The sequence below is a fragment of the Lissotriton helveticus genome, chromosome 1_1 (assembly GCF_964261635.1).
Source record: "Lissotriton helveticus chromosome 1_1, aLisHel1.1, whole genome shotgun sequence".
Lineage (NCBI taxonomy): Eukaryota > Metazoa > Chordata > Amphibia > Caudata > Salamandridae > Lissotriton > Lissotriton helveticus.
In genome coordinates, this window is record NC_136057.1 from 633252001 (window position 1) to 633272323 (window position 20323).

The window sequence follows — 20323 nt, forward strand, 5'->3', positions numbered from 1 at the left end:
GCCGACCTGAACCCAGCTGCCTGACCCTAAGATGGCGGCCATTGTGCCCAGGGTTCATTGCGCCCAGGTACCTGGGACTTGCCTGACTCTAAAATGGCACCCAGACTTCAATTTATGACTATGAGACCCCATCTAAGCTACCGTCTTGGGCCCCCACGAGGTTTTTTCACTCCCACTGCTGATCTGCCAGATCTGACCCGCTTCCCAGCTCCCTGCCCCGCCCCCCCCCTCCTTCCCTCTTTCCTCTTTCCTCTCCTGGGGACTGGTTTCTTCTGTCTTGGACTTTTGCAACTCTAACTATTGTAACCATGTGCCCTTTACCAAAGCACTCCTTCTCCCCTTGTTGAGAAGGGATCTAACATTTATACCCTGGAGTATGTAGGTAAAGACACTCGGGATCCAGACTCTTCTCCTGCTACACCTCGGCGACGGGAACTTATACTCGGCTGGGTTATTGTCTCATTACCCCTGAGCTGGCACGGCAAGTTAGGGAGGTTTCCTATCTGGCGTGGTATGTATCTGACCACTCCCCGCTTCTGGTGTGCCTGGCGGGGGCCGCTGTGGAGCTTATACAGGCAGTATATTTGCTGGCGGTGTCTGTCATGGCAATGAAAGTGACCATGCCCCAGCATATTTTTAATAAAGCACTAAAAAGAATACATAATCACACTCTAATAATTTATTTTTCAAATGTTTTCAAAATAATTTTCACTGAAGTACAATATTGTGTTCTGGATATCAAAAAATAGAATTTAGAATAATCACCACAAACTCTGATATTACAGTAAACAAGTTGTAAAAATAGTTTGAATGTATCAAAAAATAATAAATGTGAGCACCACAAACACCGATATTACAGTAAAGAAGTTGTAAAAATATTTCCAATGTATCAGAAAAAATAAAATGAGCACCTCAAACAACGATATTACAGTAAACAAGTTGTGAAAATAGTTTCAATGTATCAGAATAACTCATTTCACTTCACTGAGAAGGTTTCTTTACTTCTCTCACAGTACTGCAAACTGAGAACACAGTTGAGATCTTGGTCATTATCAGTGTAAGCATCTGTTCTTGGAATGTAGAGCTGTGGATTCACATGTGCCCTCCCACCTCCCCCGACACCTGTGGTTGTTGCAGTTGTTATTATTTACTTAACATACGCATTGACAACTCTGTACTACACTTATATACTGCATTCTCAACCTCTTGCGGGAAAACAGTCTAACAATGGAATTGATGCCCATGTGCACTATCAACAAAAGAAGGAGTCACCTAACCTCGTGACTGGAAAGACTTCTTCAAAGAAAAACTACTTTTGAACATCCGTAACCAAAACTAGATGGCACAATTATGCAAAGCATGTGATCTACAGCTCACATGCGAACACATCTTTACCGACGGTAAGTAACTTGTTCATTAAATACATTTGCTACATTTGAAAACTTCTTGATGTAACAAGGATGTTGCATCTTTTCGAATGCATTCAATATGTATCCATCTGCAGCATTGTTTACATAGTGCCTGTTGGAAAGATAGTAAAACAAATATTTATTCACTTTGCATTGTAAACAGGTAAACATGTTTTTTTTTTCATTTGTAAACTGAAATTAGTTTTCAGAGTTTGTGAAAAAAATCTGTAGGAAACTGCACTTATTTGAAATGGTCAACCATAGTTTGTGACTGATATCTAAAGCAACTTTCACATAAAGTCACTTGGTTCAGGCTTACAAGGTCCCCAGTGCCAGTGCTCTTTCCTAGCATGGTAAATGCATACTTGTTCCACATTTCACACAATCCCCAGTCAGTGGCAACAAGCTCAGAACCTACTTCCACCAGAAAATCAGATCCCTCTACGTTTCTCCAACCTTGCAGTAGCCAAAACCACGCGCGTCCACAGAGCCAGAGCAGGAGCAAGATCCTTTTCCCACATCGCAGCCAAGACATGGAACAACCTACCACAAGACCTCAGACACGCCCCCTCTTTGAACACCTTCAGAAAGACCCTCAACAGTCGCCTGGCAAAGCACTAAGCCGGAGAGCCACAGTTAGGGGGACAGAGCACACAAGCTCAAAGAGGCCCTATCACCCGCAGGACACGGGGCAGCCATCACAGGTGTGTGCTGGTTTGCGTTGGGGCGAGTGAAGAGATTGTCGGCCCTGAGGACCTCCGGAGAAGGCTCTTCCTGGGTACTACGAGAGTGAGGGGCTGAGGTGGCCGGGGTCTGGAGTAGGCGCGGTGTCAGGCTGGAGACAAGGGCTGGGCACAGTGAAGCTGGGGCCCCCCGCAGAGGTGGCACTGTAGCTGCAAAGAGCAGTACCGAGCCCAGGGCCCAGCAGAGCAACACAGCGGAGAGACGCCCAGCCACAAGTAACTGCCGATCCCGTGCCCGGATACATTGGGCCATTCAAAGGCGCAGCGATGCAAGCAGAGACTGGCTAGAGCTAACGAGAGCAGCAAGTGGGGTGGCAAGGGCACCCCATGACGCCGTGATAGCACCTTAGAGGAGCAAGGGGCACCAAAAGCAGCGGGGGTCGGAGGCAGCAAGGGCCAGCTCTGCCTGGGGAACGACATGGACATGGGTGCAGCACTAGAAAATGTCCTCATGCATTCAGGCTCCTCCCCTCCTTCCCCCCGTAGACATGGGTTGGCTTCATATGCTCAGGTCCATACTGGTAATGGAGCGCATCACTGCTACCTTGAACAACTCCACTGACACCTTCCAGAAAATTTGGAGCCCATTCCTACACCTTCTCTCAGCTCAATTTCACGAAATTACCCTGCCTCAATATCTGAGGATGCTGCGTCTGCTGGAGCTATGAAAGGACCTGCCCACAGCCTAAGGAAATGGTTGAGGGCTCTGGGACCATTGTAAAGTTACTCAATGAAGACCGTTCAGGGGATGCCGGATGGAGAGGGGGTTGTGGGGTTTTGGTTCTCAACAGGGGCAGCAAATAGCACGATGGACTCTGTTTGGGATCTCTTAGTGCTTTCTTCTTTTTGGACTTTCGGTTACCGCTATGCCTAGCCTTGCTAAGAGGCTGTCTTTGCAATGTATGAGTCACTGTATTACGATGATACAATTGCCCCTGTGGGGTTCTTTGTTTTTAGGAAAACTAATAAATACATTTAAAATTAAACGGAAATTTGAAAGTATCTTTAGCCAGACCTCTACAATTGTTCCTATTACAAATAATTGTGTATATTTACCATAATGTTTTCCTGACCTACGTCGGAAGTTATTTCGTTGCAGACACCGCAGAAATCTTCGACAGAATCTAAATGTAATATTGAGGTAGATCAGCACATCTTAGCAGGAAAAGTAAAAAACGTAAACTTATCTCTGGGCATCTGGTACATGTTTCTAAGTTTATTCCTAAGACTTGATATTGCTGTGACACAGTCACAACTGTTAAAAACTCTTTCTATTGGCAAGAAAAATGACCTTTTAACATACTCAAAAACATAATTGCTATACCGTACTATATGTAATACTATGTACAAAATGTATGCTGTGTACTTTTAAAAACGTTGAAGAAATAAAAATAGCTACAAAAATCATCAAAACATTCTGTTGACCCAAAGGCATGACACATTTATAAAATTGAGACATGAAATGTTAAACTCAAACCTGATGACTCCATTAGATCCATTGCAATTTTGAATCTAAAATCCTCCATAAATGTAGAATTTATTAAAATCTCTGGAACTGGCTGTTGACTGATGTAAAAATCTGCAAACTGAGAACACAGTTGAAAGTTTTACTTTCATCAATTAAAAGTAGAGTAAAATGTATATGTTATCCAAATGAACAAGTTAAAGTGAAATGGACGTAAAAACAATTGGTCTCAATATGATATTGGTTGGAAAGCCATCATCAGAGGTCTCCGGCCAACCGCATTAGGACCATACTAGTGGTCAGAGAGATAATCTGAGGGGAATACTGCTCTGCTTCCAACAGGCTCTACGGCCTCATCCGGCCGGATTTCTGAAGTGAAATCCCTAATAGGCAGCATGTGGTGCACCCCTAAAATCCATGCATCATGTGGCAGACTGTTTAAACTATTTCATTAGTGAATTTGCCCTCACCTGTAATTGTTTATGGTCAAAGCCCTCTTTACTATTTATAAGTACTCCAATAACAACAAGCATTTGCAATGCAATAGGTCTCGCAATAGCAAAGTTTGAGCTTTTGGTGTGTAAATTGTAAAAAAAATAATTTTTGTTTATGTTTTTCAAAATATAAAAGTATTCATTTTGTTATTAGAAATGCCAATAGTTATAAAGTTAGCAAATGTTACATCTATAGCATTAGTAAAGGTACATGTTTAGTTTTCCCCTGTCTTACATGTATTGATCTGACAAATCACAATGTTTTAACAAGAACAGAAGTGAAAACATTTAACATATTTTTATGACATTTGTAATAAAGCTTGAAACATTGACAGAAAATATTTGAAGCAGTTGTTGTTGAATGGTTGCACAGATTGATGCTGTTGTAGCGCATAGTGATGTTGTGGTGCCCCTGAGTGATGCTGTAGTGGTGCTGAGTGGTGCTGTGGTGGTGCTGAGTGGTGCTGTGGTTGAAGTGTGCACTGCCGGCTGGTGGTGTGTGTGCCTGGTGGAAGCGTGCACTGACAGCTGGTGTTGTGTGTGCCTGGTGAAAGCGTGCACTGACGCTGGTGGTTTGTACCTGGTGAAAGCGTGCACCGACGGCTGGTGGTGTGTGTGTGACTGGTGAAAGCGTGCACTGATGTGGTTGTGCGTGTGGTTGTATGTGTGGTTGTATGTTGTATGGCGGGCGTGAAACTTAAAGTACGGCCGGCTGGCCGTAAAAAAATAATTAGGGGAGGAGAAGCCCTTTGATGTGGTGTCACGGCCAAAATGCAATTAGGAGAGGGGAGAGTGGTGAGGAGAGTGGTGTTGAGAGGGGAGAGTGGTGGTGAGAGGGGTGGTGAGAGGGGAGGAGAGAGTCAGGCCTGGAGAGAGCGAGGAGAGGGGTGAGAGAGGAGAGGGGAGAGAGGCGAGAGAGAGGTGAGTGAGGAGAGAGAGAGGAATTGGAGAGGGAGTCCTCAGAAGGATGAAAGGCTGAGTGGACCCACCAATATTTGAACCTGTGACCATGAGGTGAACACAGGCCGCTACAGTGGTTGCATTCATCCACTGAACCACAAGACTCGGCATAGCAGGGTTGAAAACCAGGTTATGGAGTAGCAGGGCAAAGCATGTGAAAAGGGACAGAACCGGTGAGAAACGTGAGACAGGGGATGGCATGTGAGAAAGTACAAGGAGATCAGCGAGAAAGACGGGAGCTGAGATAAAGGAGGAGAAGAGGGTTAAAGAATACCGCAAGAGATGACAGATACTCCAGCACAAGACCAAATGTTATGTAGGCAAGGGGGACCTGGGGAGAGCGCAACGGGGGTGGGCAGGAGAAGCAGATGCGAGTCACGGCCTGCGGCCGTGATGGAGAGGGAGGGGGTGGTTATTAGGGGGAGGAGAAGGGAGGCTGGCCGAGCGCACGCTGGGGAAGCCTGTGGGAGGGATGGTTTGAATAAAATTCCTGCAAGCAGCCATGAGGAAGCAGCACAAGTTTTAAGAGGCACCAATGATTTAATAATAACTTGGAGAATTTTCGCCTTTGGTTCTCGACTTTGAGACATATGCTGACGTACTATAACTTTTCATAGGAATCTCATCAGAACTGCCTGCACGGACTTTAACTATGTTGAAAACTGAGCAGCAGGTGGTGGATTATCCTGAAAATGCGGCAAATCCATAATTATGCGGACAGAGAAAGGGTAGAAAAACCAACCGAGGAAAGGTGAGATATAGGTATGCGATATTGAGACAACCAGGTGGGACAGACAAATCAGTAACAATGGTGGGAGACAGGTGAAAGAGAGGTGAAAAGGGACAGAACCGGTGAGAAACGTGAGACAGGGGATGGCATGTGAGAAAGTACAAGGAGATCAGCGAGAAAGACGGGAGCTGAGATAAAGGAGGAGGTGGACAAAGTTAAAGGATGTACGGAGAGAGAGGGACAGAGAGGAGGAAAGGTGGGAGGGAACACGGCCTGGGGGAAGCTGGCTGGGGAGGGGAGGAGAAATCCGAGTAAGGCTGTGTGCGGGGAAAGAGAGGGGAGGTGCTGGAGCTGGGGAACATATGGCCGTGAAAGTTTATGGCCCAAAAGCGCGTGCCTGTGGCCACGTGAACTCGAAGAAAACCGCACCGAAAAAGCCATAGTTTGACGAGTATTTTGACCACTAGAATTCTCTCCAATCCATTCCTGCGGAATGGAAAAGGCGAGCCCTAAAAACCATAATTAACTTCAATAATGTCTCATTCGAGAATATGATCAATTATTCACTTTGATAAAAAAGAAATTAAGGTTTATAATATTAATAGGAATTTATCATTACCAGCATGCAAAAAACACCACAATTGTAGTTGTCCTGTTGCTTTATGTTAGAATCAACCACTAATTCCCAAAGCTCATAGTCAGGATGCTTCAGTGCCTGTAGGAAATCCCTTTAGAGACATATGAAAGGTTATGTAAAATATTAGAGTTTGTCAATCAGAATAAAACAATAAAGATGTTACATTGTTGTCACAAATAGTGATCAATTAGTAAAGTTTGTGAATTTTATTATTTTGCAATCTTAAAAGTACTAAATAGATAATGGAAACTGTATTTGGGAAAGGGCACCTCCAATTTCTCAAGAAGACTTCGTAGGTATGAAGATTTGCCAGCAGTGAATCGTAGACTAAAATTTTCTTTGTAAAAGGTTTCAATATCTGTGGAAATGATATAAAAGCTGTTTGAAAAACAACATCAGCAAGAGAAAGGGAATAAGGTAAGGTTTGTTGTACTTTAATAGCACTTTTTCGATTGTTATAGTTCTTTGTAAATAATGTCTTTTGGATTATACCCAACTTAAAAATTAGTAAGTGAAGTAAATGAGCATAATACGCAAGTACCCTTACACAGCTTTAGAAAATCCCTTTGCAATCATCCATCAATTATTAAGCGATGTTGCTTTACCTATTTCTTTTTTTTTTTTTATACATTTTATTGATTTCTAATCATAAAGCTTACATTGCTACTTCGTTATATCAGATTGTAAACTTACTGAGATTTTTAGTATTGAGTTTTAAAATTTGTTGCTAGAGAGGGCCGCTCTTGATACATTCCAAAACAAAATAGTTTCAGAAATAGCCAATGTATATATTAAAAAAAAAATGGTAGGCCTCTCCAACTATTACAACCACTCATATTTTTCATCAATAACTTTCAAACCTCTGAACGATAACTAAAAAATAAAATATTGGCACTTACGAAAAGAATCCAATGATTGCCAGTATTTGTAGGACAAAGAACAGTTTCCACAGTTTCATACGGTACCTGCATAGAATAGAATGTGCTCATTAATAACTTTAACTGTCATCCTGACTCCATACGTTCAAAGGTATCAATGGATTGTTATCCAGAATTCTAAATCTATAATATTCACTTGGATGACAAGTACACAGATTCACAGTATACCAACATGTGAAATGTTGGCAATTGTTCATTACGTTATTGTAAGTGTCTTGTACACTTCAACACTAAATCCATCAGTTACATTAACAAATCATTACAACCTGAGACTGTGAAAAGTCAAATAAGAGATTCAAATATGTACCCGGAAAACAGGCGACCGGTATTTGCCCAGGAAGATAGAGGATGACACTGTTGCAGAAAGTGCTAAACACTAAGGTTAAAATAAAAGGACATCATTACACACATTGTAAAACAATTGTTATCTTGGGGTACATCTGTGTGTGATATTTATGAAAATATGCGTACATTGGATCGTGACATACATAATTTGCTAAGGTACGCATCGATTACCTAAAAAAAAAGAATTACACTTAGTTAAGTAGTGCATGATTACAAATCTGCTGGAACAAGGACCAACAGACAGGCGTGAGCGTGGCGGTGGCGAGACATACTATACTGACTATCGATGTTATAGAAACTAACCTCATCAACAATCCATTGGTGCGTTTTGAGTGAACAAAAGGAAGAATCATACAGTTTTATGTCGGACACTATTGCTTCCAAGCGTCCCATCACTGGTTTCTTCCACACATTCAAAAGTGATTGCCTGGTCTTAGATCCCGAATCTTTTAAGTCTGTGGATACATAAGTGAGAAACATAAGTTAAAACAAGTTTTAAAGACACCTACATAAACTTCAAAACTGACAGTCACACCAAACAAATTACTTTTGCCGGGGTGCAGGGCTCAACGGGGGCACCATAGGTGCCTACTAGACTGCCATCCGGAGGCCTTGCACCCATGTGGGCACTGCTGGGGCCCCCCAAAAACAGATTCCCACAGTCTTTCTGTGTCGAAAAGGCCGGCACAGAAAGACAGTGGGAATATGCCATCATAATCCCTCGGGCGGATATAGCCTGTTTGTGATTACAGGCCCTTTTCTAAAACACAGGTAGGATTCCATCCCAACGAACCCTGGCTCGTAGCCATTTCCAAGGGCATCGTAATTGGGGCCCTAAGCATGAAGGCTGCTATCAACAGCTACCACTTAGAGAGCTTTCTAATGTTGTCTAAAACCACTGAAAACCCAATAAAGGGTTGTTTGGATTAGTGTAAGGTAATATACTTTTTTCGAAGTGAGCACCATATAGTAAACCAGCCGGACACAAAGTACTAAGATGTATAATTACCAAAATAGAGATAGTAAAATCAAGCTTCTTGTAAGAACACCCTACATCTTCAGTGTCAATATTTGTTAAACAATTTTAAAACAGAAGTATTAATAAAATAAGTAGCAACCTCACCCCCCAACAGCACGCAAGCTTGGTTTTCTGCAAAATCATCATTCTCCTCTGAAAGTGTTTCAAGTGGAAGAGATGCTGGCGATTCATGATTGGTCATGCTTCCTGAAAAATATTGGTTTTGAGGTTGACAAAAACTCAGTTGGGAAAACAGACTACTCCACCATCCAAACCCAAAACCCTACACAAAGAAAAAATACTATTCAATAATACCTTGTTTAAAATACCGTACTTTTAAAAACATATCTTTTGGAGAAAGTCAGCGTCACGTTCTCCTGCTCAACCTAATACCTTTTCACCAAATTAAGGAGACATTTACATATGTTGATAGTATATTATAGGGAGGGGCGTGGCTTGCCGCTTGAAGATGGCGGTCGCAGCTTAAGCGAGCTCCGGCCAGCCCGCTAATTATCCTGCAGTTATCCTGCCCCTACCCTGATTTCGGGCGCCCATATCCTGAGTAAGGGGTCTGGGACCGCTCGACGGCGACCAGGTGTCCTGAGCAGGGCTCCCGGGGCCCGGGACACGCGGCGGAACGACGCGCCCACTAGAGGCCTGGACAAGTGAGGCGGAGCCGGGGACCCGGAGTTTCAAGCTCCCGGGCCTGGACACACTGCGGGCGGCCTGGGGCCACAGAGGACGGCCTGCAACCGAGTCCCTTCAGAGGCGCCCGCTGGCAGGCGCTTGCCCGCATCCCCATCCGCGCATTGGCGGACCTTCGCCGACCCGGAGGAGTGGTCCTTGTGACAGTGGGGAGAGACGCGCTGGCCTAGGGACCCCCGACGCGGCGCAGGCCATTTTGGCGGCCTGGGCGCCCAGCGGGATCCCCGACCTCGCGTGAGCGAGCGGCCGTCCCGCGGTATGGGCTACCCGGCCACTGCCAACCACACGAGCCGGCTTGGCGGAAGTAAAACCGGAGACTCGGCAGACGGAAACGGGCCATCCCATGGTGGCGCAGGAGGAGCGGCGGCTGGTGGAGCCCTTCGGCGGACGGACCGGACTGGTGCTGGTGTCGGCGGGGGCTTCAGGATAAGCGACATACCCCCAGAAGGGGACATCTGCTGGTAGGTGACGTCCCCCCCTCCTCCTACCTGCCTTACTCGGAGGACCCAACGCTGGGGGGACCACCGAGGTATCTCAGGCCGGGAACACTCTGCTGGGCACTGTAGGCCTGGGCGATGATTAACTGGGGAGACCTCTGAACCGTGGGCCCTGACTCCCGGGGCTGGTGCTGGCTAGCTGCAAACTGGGACTGGCCCCTTCGCTCTGAGACACGGTCCACCCACTGTGGAGGGATACACACGCTGCAGTCGACTGAACCCCTGGCTGGAGGGCACTGGGCCCGGAACCCCCTGAGCTGCGGTGAGGAGCTAACGGGGGCCCCTCTGCACACTTTACGTCGACCGGGAGGAGGGGATTGGAGAGACGCTTCGCGCCTGGACTGGGCTGCCACCATGGGGCGCCGCCTAAAGCCTGCGACGGATCTGGAGGAGGGGGCAGCGAGCAGCCAGAGCTCGACAGTGAGCGAGGGTCCGACATCGGGCCTACCGCAGGGCCAACTGGAACAGATTCTACAGGCCATTGCAGACACCAGGGAGGCCCTGCGTCTAGATATCAGCCAAGTATCCACAAGCCTGGGACTACTGCGAGCGGACCACGGCAAGTTAGCGGACCGGGTCAAACAGGCTGAGTGCCGACTGGACGCGTTAGAACCGACGACCAAGGTGAACGAGGTTGCCATGGGGGAGTTGCAGCACAGGGTGCACCTACTGGAGCAGAGAGCGGAAGACGCGGAAGGGCGCAATCGCCGCAACAACATCCGCGTGGTTGGCCTGCCGGAGAAAATTGAAGGGGCGGACATGCTGGGCTACCTGGAGCCCTGGCTGTGCAACGTGGTGGCGCCGGAGGGCCTTACCCAGTTCTACACGTTGGAGCGCGCTCACCGGGTGCCGGCTCGGCCCCCAGCGGAGGGCAGGCCACCGCGTCCGGTGGTGGTGCGCTTGCTACACTTCAAGGACCGTGACTTTATCCTACAGAAGGCGAGGGCGCTGGGGCCCTACCGGGTGGAAAATGCTCAGGTCTCTATATACCCGGATTACTCCCTCGAGGTGCAGAGGCAGCGCTCCACATTTCTGGCGGTCAAGAGAGCATTACGGGAGGAGGGCATCCGCTACTCGCTCCTATTTCCTGCGCGTCTGCGGATCATGTTGGACGGTAAATCTTCTTTCTACAACTCGCCGGACGAAGTATGGGACTGGCTGGAGCTCTATAAAGCTGGGACGGATGTTCCCCCTGCAACTGACGAACAGCGGAGGAAGACGCAGCACTCCAAGCGACCCCGGAGACCCAGGAAGCGACCACCGAAAGTTGGAACACCCTCTGTCTCGCAAACCAAGTTAGAACGCATGGAGGCCCTTCGGGCGGTCTCTACTATCTCCAAGGCAGTAACGGCGACATCTGCAGCGGAGACGGGCTCCCGGGAGGGCTCGGAGGACGCAGTGTCGGAGGAGTCGAGTGCTGGTGATAGGGGACCGCCTCAAGTCACGCCTGGGACAGCTGATGGTTTATTGGATGAGTGACCCTCAAGACCTGTCATGCTGGTATCGTATTGGCAGTTGGACCCTTGGTTGGGACTAGGGCGGAGGCACATGGCTGGGAAAGGTGGAATGTTGCGGGGTGTTGGAGGGATTCCCTCCCGCTGTTGATGATTTAGGCCTTTGCGGGGCGGGGATGTGGGGCAACGGGGGCGCAATGGGGAGGGCTGGCCAGGTGGCATGGTTCGCTCACGACCTGTTGGAGGTAGCGACAGGCCGCCCCCCTCTCTCACACCTACTGTGGGACTCTGGTAGTTGCAGGAGACGGTTAAACTGAGGTTATTGACATTTGGATGGGACTCTGCTGTTTAGGGCCTGTTCTGGGGAGGGGTGGGTCATGGGGTTGTTGGGCGGTGTTCTGGGGTTGGATTGGGGGTGATGTCAGTGTGTCCAGACTCTTATCTATCGACAGGGCTACTATTACTGTTGTGAATGGGGACCATACCTGACCTAAAATGTGTGACCTGGAATGTGAGGGGACTGAACTCCATGCTGAAGCGCCACAAGGTACATGCTTATCTTGTTCGTAGGGGGGTACAAATAGCCTTTCTACAAGAGACGCATATTGACCAACGTGAAGGGCGGGCTTTACAGCGCAGGTGGCGGGGTCAGCTGTTCCATACGAGCTACTCGGCCTTTGCGAGAGGGGTCTTGATCTGGGTGCGGGCGGGGGTTCCCTTTCAGCCAGTGCAGACGGCGCTTGACCCTGAGGGGAGGTTCATAGCTGTACAGGGCCGTTTGGACGGGAGGGATGTGACACTCTGTAGCATATACGCCTCCAATGTAGACCAAACTGCCTTTTTTGCGCGCCTCTCGGGGAAACTGGCGTCAGTACTAGCCAATGCGGTCATACTGGGGGGGGACTTTAATTCAGTCCTTGATGTGGGGTTAGATAGGTCTCACCCTCCACTGGCGCAAGCAGCGGCGCACAGGCTGGCACAGAGTAGGCGAACATGGCAGAGTAGCTGGGGCCTGGTTAATGCGTGGCGAACCCAACACCCGACAGAGAAAGATTTCTCGTTCTATTCCCCTCCACACGAGCTTCATGTTCGACTTGACAGCATTCTATGCACGCCAGATGTTCAATGCCTGGTCCGTCACAGTGAATACCTGGCCAAAACAATTTCTGACCATAACCCTTGCCTGGTAACGATCCACTGGACGCGGCAACGCCAAGCTATACCGACATGGCGATTGAACCCGCTAGCGCTGGAGGACACTGTGTTCCGAACAGAGGTAGGCACTGGGATGGAGGGCTATTTTGGCGCTAACGCGGGCACAGCTTCCAGTAGGGCGCTGGAGTGGAACGCCTTTAAGGCGGTGGTTCGGGGACTCTGTATCTCAGCCACGGCGGGAGTCCGGAAGACTCTCCTACGGGACCTCACGAGGAGCGAGGAGGAGAGGCGCTTCCATGCGACCCCGGATGCTCGCGAGGCGGTTTCGGCGGCACGGGAGGAAATGGCGGCGGCGATGGAGAAGTTGCGCTGCTTTGATTATAAAGAGTTCCTTGTTCGGGCCCATGCTGAGCGCGACAAAGTGGGTTCACTCCTAGCCTGGCTGGCCACTCCGGGAGCCCGTGGCACCCCGATTGTAGCTCTCTCTACGCCGGAAGGGAATGAGGTTTACTCTCAGTCGGAGATAAATGGCCAGTTTTTCACATATTACGCGCACCTTTATAGGAGTGCGATGCCATGTATGCCAGAAGAATTGGGTGAGTTTCTTCGGGTGGCGCAGCTCCCCCGGCTTGACCCTGAGCACGTGGCCCCACTGGGTGGAGATATCTCTGAAGGTGAAATTCGGGTGGCCATTAAACAGATGGCTCGCCGGAAGACTCCCGGTACGGATGGACTACCGATCGAGTTTTATGCAGCTTACACTGACATGTTGGTACCACGCTTGCTTGTGGTATACCAAGAGGCATGGGAAACGGGGGCCCTCCCGGCAACGACCCGTGAAGCCTTGGTGATCCCCTTACTGAAGCGGGACGGCGAAGCTACCTCACGCTCGGCCTACCGACCCCTCTCTATGCTCACGACGGACTACAAGATTTTGAGCAGGATTCTTGCGACGCGACTGTTGCCCCACATGCGGGCATTAGTGCATCGGGACCAGGCAGGGTTTATCCCCCAGTGCACTACCGCCACCTGTGTGCGACGACTGCTTCGGGTCATGGGGGGCTATGCTGATGGTCTGCCGGGAGCTGCTGTTCTGTCCACTGATATTGAGAAAGCCTTTGACAGCGTCGAATGGCCATACTTGCTTCGCGTACTGGAGATCTTCGGCCTGGGTGAGCGATATGTGAAGTGGACCTCCTTACTCTATGCTGCGGCCACGGCCCGAGTCAAGACCGGGGCCACTATTTCGGCCCCATACAAGGTAGAGCGAGGGACCAGACAGGGGTGCTCCTTGTCCCCCCTCCTATTTGCGTTAGCTATAGAGCCTCTGGCAGCTCACGCCCGTCTGGGCCATGCATACGAGGGCTTACAACTAAGAGGCGACACCCACTACATATCCCTTTACGCCGACGATTGCCTACTGTTTTTGGCTGATGCGGACGTTGCCCTACGCGGGGCTAGACGCCTGCTGTCTGATTTTGGCCACCTCTCGGGACTAAGGGTCAATTGGAAGAAGTCATGCCTCTTCCCGCTCGCGCCCGGAACGGACGACTCCCAACCGGAGGACGAGCTGCGGTGGGAATATCATTGCCTCCCTTATCTAGGTACGCGCATATATCGGTCACAATTGGACCTCTTGGAGGGTAACATCGAAAGAGCGATTCGGAACCTGCAAGGCTGTATGGGGTTCTGGCGGACGCTCCCGCTGGCGGTCGCGGGGCGAGTGACGTTACTCAAAATGGTGGCGCTGCCCCGCCTCTTATACTTATTTCGCACGCTACCGGTCTGGATCCCGGCATCTGTGTTCACCAGATTGCGATCCTTGATCACCGAGTTCATTTGGGGTGCGGGCAGGAGGCGGGTGGCGCTAGCCACACTGATGCGTCCTAGATCGGACGGGGGACTAGCTGCCCCTGATTTCGAATGGTACTATTTGGCGGCCCAGTTGCAATGGCTTACCCAGGAAGTGGCTCTTGAATTTAGAGGCCCGGAAGGAACTGCAGGCGGATTCCTTCCGAGACATGTCATGTCCTTCATTATTCTGGCCCAGAAACTGGACCTTTCCCTACTCTCAAGTGAGGAACGGACGATCCGCAATTGCTGGCTGCGATGTCATAGACGAGCCGGCGTCGCTCGCCCATATGCCCCAGAGATCCCACTGGGGATGTGCACTGCCTTCCCGCATGGAGGGGATTGGTCAGCATTGGCGACCTGGGAGGACCTAGGCCTGCAAATGATCGGTGATTTGTATAAGGAGGGATCGCTGCTAACATTTCAGGAGTTGCGTGACATTTACGACCTCCCGAGGGGGGATTACCTGTTGCACGCCTCGCTTGTGGCTAGCATCCAGAACCACTGGAGGAAGGGCCTTTCTGAACCACCGACGTCTGAGAGCTGTCAGTATGTGGTTATGGCGGCTGGTACTTACAAGGCCGTCACCTGTCTATATCGGAGGCTGTCGACAGCAACGTTGCAGCCCCTGGACGGGTTGAGAGCCAAATGGGAAAAGGATATTGGGCGACCGATTCCCGATACGACTTGGCCGCAGCTTTTACGACGGGCATGGAAAGGCACGAGAAATGCCAGGTTCCAGATGGTCCAATTTTTCTCTCTTCATCGTGCTTATCTGACACCGGTCAAGATTTCACAGTACTTTGAGGGCGCGTCTTCACTCTGCCCCAGATGTGGAGTGGAGGATGCGGATTTTGCCCATATGTTCTGGGCTTGTATGAAGCTAACCGATTATTGGGAGGCGGTGATGGCCTGCCTGAATGCTGTCACGGATCGGCAACTTGGAGCAGATATGGGCGTTTGCTTATTATTGTGCTTCCCTCACACCCCCCGCACTCGCGTCACCAGCAAATTCATCGATTTGGGCCTGATACTGGCCAAACGGGAAATCACCATGCATTGGAAGTCCAGCCAGGGCCCTAGCTACTCGCGCTGGAGATCTACACTGGAGAGGTGGGCAAAGGCAGAGTGCACATTGCGGCTGCAACAGGCCAGGCGACTAGATAATGACAAGGCGCTGGAGACAGCCAGGGCGTGGGAGGCCCTTGTGGCCGAGCTGCAGCTCCCTGAGGGTGGCCGGGACGAGGATAGTGAGGCGCCAACGCCATAGGGGGCTTAGGGGGGAGGTTCCCCGTCCCGGATACAACACACAACTGACATGAATAACGACGAAGTTTGTGAGAGTTAAGGTCCCCTAATGAGAAGCATCACCTACCTCCTCCTTTCAACTGTCTGGAAGAAGGGCGGGATTGTTGAGCATCAGCTGTTGAGAAAGAGGACATCGGCGCACTGACAAGGGGGGTGGGATCCAGGGAGGGACTGATTGGGGGTTTGTTTCCGTAAAAAGTGTATTTTCAGAATAGAATTATTTTCTTGTACGCTCAAATATGAGTATGAGTATTGAACGATTTATTGAATTGCCATAATCTGACATACCAATAAAAATTGTTTTTGCAAAAAAAAAAATTTTGATAGTATATTATTCCGAAACACATCCAATTATCTCACATTGCATAACCAAAAGCATTACTTTAGATTGTTTCCTTTGACGCTCGACTTATAAGGCCTCAACATGTCGAGATTGTGTGTTGTACGTAAAAGGATATTGCGATCATTAAGCAATTTAACGCGCTTTCCTTGGATTTCAGCAATAGTGTATGGTCCAGTAAATTTATGTTCCAAAATGCCTCCTTTTCTTGTAGCTTTCCTGCAATTTTTCAGAAGCACTAATTGTCCATCTCTGAAGGTGCATGGCTTATATTTTTGGGAAACTCTCTTTTTAAATTTTTCTTTTTGCTTTTCCTGGGCAACCTCAATATTCTGTTTTGTCTGCCTCTGCAACTCTGCTTTTTTTTATTTTGTTTTCAACGATAATGCCGGCATATTCACTTTCAGTTGGGAGTATAAACTCAAGCTATTAAAGGAAACATAAAACGCAATCACTCATTTTTGTTATATAAAACTGTATTATTATATAAAAATTAAAACAAAGTAAAATAACTTGCTTTATTGTAAATAAAAGTTACGCTAAAGAAAAGAAACTATACACACAGAGAAATTAGATTTCATATGTCAGAATCAGAACCAGAATACGCTTTATTCGGTATAAAATCAATTAACCATAAAAGCACATAAGTGACAGCATAAAATTTAGCAGTATAAAAATTTAAATAATTACAGGATATTTAAAAACCATCCATTGTTTTCCTAATTTTGACCATCAATTTCAGAAATTTCGCAATTTGCACAGTCTGTGATCTATCTGCCAACAGTTGTAGTTTGATAAAAGCAGGGCAACATTGTCTAAAGTTAAAAAGTATCCAGCAAGTGAATGTATGTATAATTACAAAATAACAATATGCATATTAAAACAGACTTTGGAGTAATCACTGACAACCAAAAAGCAACATTGTAAAAATTCTTTACATTAAAACACAATAAAAATTCCATACCAGATCCTCGGAGACCTCACTTGGAAATCGTGCTTCTCGGCCGTACATAAGTTGGAAAGGGGAAACTTTTGTTGTGGTATGTGGCTTTGATTGTAAAGCAAACAATGCATGATCCAAAAATAAATCCCAGTCGTTTTGGTGCTCATTCACGTATTTAGACAACGTGCTGTAAAATAACAAAAGATTAGCATGTGGCATAATAGTTAATGGCAGTATATTACTTGCAAACTTATCAATATTGGAGAGAAAATATTTTATAAATAAATTGCATATCAACATGTGCATACAAAAAAGAATCAGAATTAGCTTTACCTTTTAATGCTAGCATTAGTGCGCTCATCTAAACCATTTGTCTGTGGATGATATGCTGCACTTACAGAACGCTCGATTTCTAAGAGCCTTGATAGCTCAGAATTAACCTGAAAAATAAATATGTATATGTTATTGCCTGAAATGTAAGCAAATTGTAATTATTTAGTACACAGATGTTTAACAGTACCTTAAAAAGCACTATCCGACTAACAGGGCCAGACAAAAGCAAACAGACACCTACAGTATTAGATAATGGTGCGTTTTGGACTTTAATTAATTTTGAGTATAATCTGTATGATAAATATAAAAAGGGACCAGGGGGCCTATTAGGATTGCGGACGGACCTGCGTCCGTCCGCCACCCCCGAGGTGGAGGGACCGTCCGCAGGGGCATCGGCGGTCACATACTGTATCTTTAACCTTGCGGCGGGTGCTGCTTGAAGCAGCACCCGCCGCAAGGTTAAAAACCATGTTTTACATTTACATGCACAAAGCGGCAGGCACCGCGCGGTGCCTGCCGCTTTGGGCATGGAAATGCTGGGGGGTACCATAAATACCCCCCATGTGCACCCCCACACCCTGGGGGCCCGCAACGGGCCCCCAAACACCAAAGACCACATGCTTTTCCACGGCGGAAAATCCGCCGTGGAAAAGCATGTTACACCGCACATCCTAATTTGGCTGACGGTGTCTTGCAGACACCGTCACCAAATGGCCTTACACACACCGCGAATCAGCGGCGGACGGACCTGCCATCTGCCGCTGGTCCCACCGCAATCCCACCGCCATCCTAATCTGGCGGGGGGTGTTTTCTGTGGCCGCGGCGGTGAATCCGCATCCTCCAGGCCGGTGGTGGCTTCCGCCAGGCCGGAGGATGCGGATTCACCACCATCCTAATCGGCCCCTAAGTGTCAAATATAAACGGTTTTAAAGAATGGGTTATAAAAATGGTACGTGACTTGCTTCACTTGTGAAGAAATTTGCATAACACTGATAAGTGAGTACCAAATAGTGTGGACCTGCTCTCTAAAACAGTAACAAAGGATTGTAACCCCAATGGTGCAATCATCCACTGAATGAAAGGGTGCCGAGCAATTTAGCAATTAGCACTGTCATTAAATATGACAGATGGCTAATTGGTCTTGTATAATAATTAATCATGGCATTTCTATATAGATATGACTATGTCCAGAATTTACATTTACGTTTACCGTGTTTTATTTGCATTTTCAAACCATAAAAAAGAATAATTTTTTACAAAATGTATGTATTAAATTCACATCTAAAAATATATCACCAAGTTGCCGCTCAGTATCTGTAATGGATTGCGACAAAGCGGGTACGGACCACGGAGTTTACTGCTTAATGTTTTATTGTGCTATATATATTTAACCAACATAATGTGTTATTCTCCTAATTGCATTATCGAAATGTAAGGCCTAAATTGGAAACTGACTTCATTGACAAACTCCCGGCCTTGGTCTGACAGAACCCTTTTCGGACTTCCATGGCGTAAGTACATTTGCAACAGTCTGGAAGCAACCTCGGCTGCAGTCTTCGATTTTAGTGGAAATGCCTCAACCCATTTCGAAAAATAGTCTGTTGCTGTCAGAATATATTTGTATCCTGTAGGAGTAGTCGGTAAAGGTCCCATCAAATCCACTCCTACAAGTTCCCAAACGTCTTCCACCTGTTCATATACAAATGAAAAATAAATTTAATCAAATCTCAAAATTTCCCAAATCAATTATTCTTTACAAATGTTGCATTTATTTCAGGTCTCCAACATTTATATTAAATATTTAAAATCATGCCAACCGAGCTGTAATGTCATAAAGCAAAACACAACACATATACAACATACTTTGATTGGTTTCAATTCAGAGCAAATCTGGAGTGCAGGTTGTTCCTTTTGGCAAATATCACACTCTTTGATCTGAAAATGAAGAAATAAAGATCTCTCAAAAAAAATGTTAAATGGAGTCACAAAAAGAATAAATTCACAACTACGTTTTGACTTCGTAACTCTAATGTAGACAGTGTGCATAAAAATAGCATACCCTCCAAAACTAGTGCCTGACACACTTCCTTGTGGTAAATTACATTATTTAAAGTTCACCTGCAAAATAAATAGATTTCTAAAGAACATATCTTTACAAAACAGCGTCATTAGATTGGTGCACACAATGGCATAATGGATAGGTTAAAGAAATACTGTAAATGTAATAAACACCAATGGATGGGACAACAGACCCATGAGCAAGAAAATGAGAGATTTAAAATTTGAGATAGTAAAAACAAAAATAAATAGGCTATTAAGAATGGCTTATAAGACATAATAACAAGTGAGATTTTTAGTTGACAACAAATTGTTTTGAAAGGCTAGGACATTTGTAACTCACCCATTGTTCAATATCAATTGTCATCTTTGGCCAATAAAATCGCGTGCTAATACTTTTTTTTAGTTTTGTTGATTCCTGAATGGCCACCAATGAGAGATGAATGAAATTCACAAAAAAAATTTTGGCCAGCTTCTCCACCAATGACAACTTTTGACTTCTTTTCTTTACCAGTGTATAACAAGTTACCATCTATTGTAAAAACCAAAAGGACAAAGCAAAAGATTTTTAAGTAACTATGCATGTCTGAACCTCCCTTTTCTCAACCGGCCGTAACACAAGCTACCATGATGCACACGCCGCAATGGAAAACAGGGATGTGAAACATCTCCATGTACTACATGACAGGCACTATGCTGTGACTGTCACTTGGTACAGGGATATGTTGGGGGGGCACCATAGGTGCCCAACCCAAGCAAAAGGGCCAGTGATGAAGGGGGGCCCGCTAAGAGCCACTAATGTTCCTCCCTGCCACCCTTGTGGCAGGGAGTGGAGGGAACATGATAATCCATACAGACAACATTTTAGGATGGGGAGTCCATACGCCGCACCAACATCGAAATGAGGCCCATAACATTGTATATAAATAAACCAAATGTA

The 20323-nt window shown here is 47.0% G+C and overlaps 1 pseudogene; it reads right to left on the reverse strand.

Moving 5' to 3' along the window:
• Positions 1–672: 672 nt before the first annotated feature.
• LOC144762554 (uncharacterized) lies at positions 673–17795 on the reverse strand (annotated as a pseudogene).
• Between the last annotated feature and the right edge of the window lie 2528 nt (positions 17796–20323).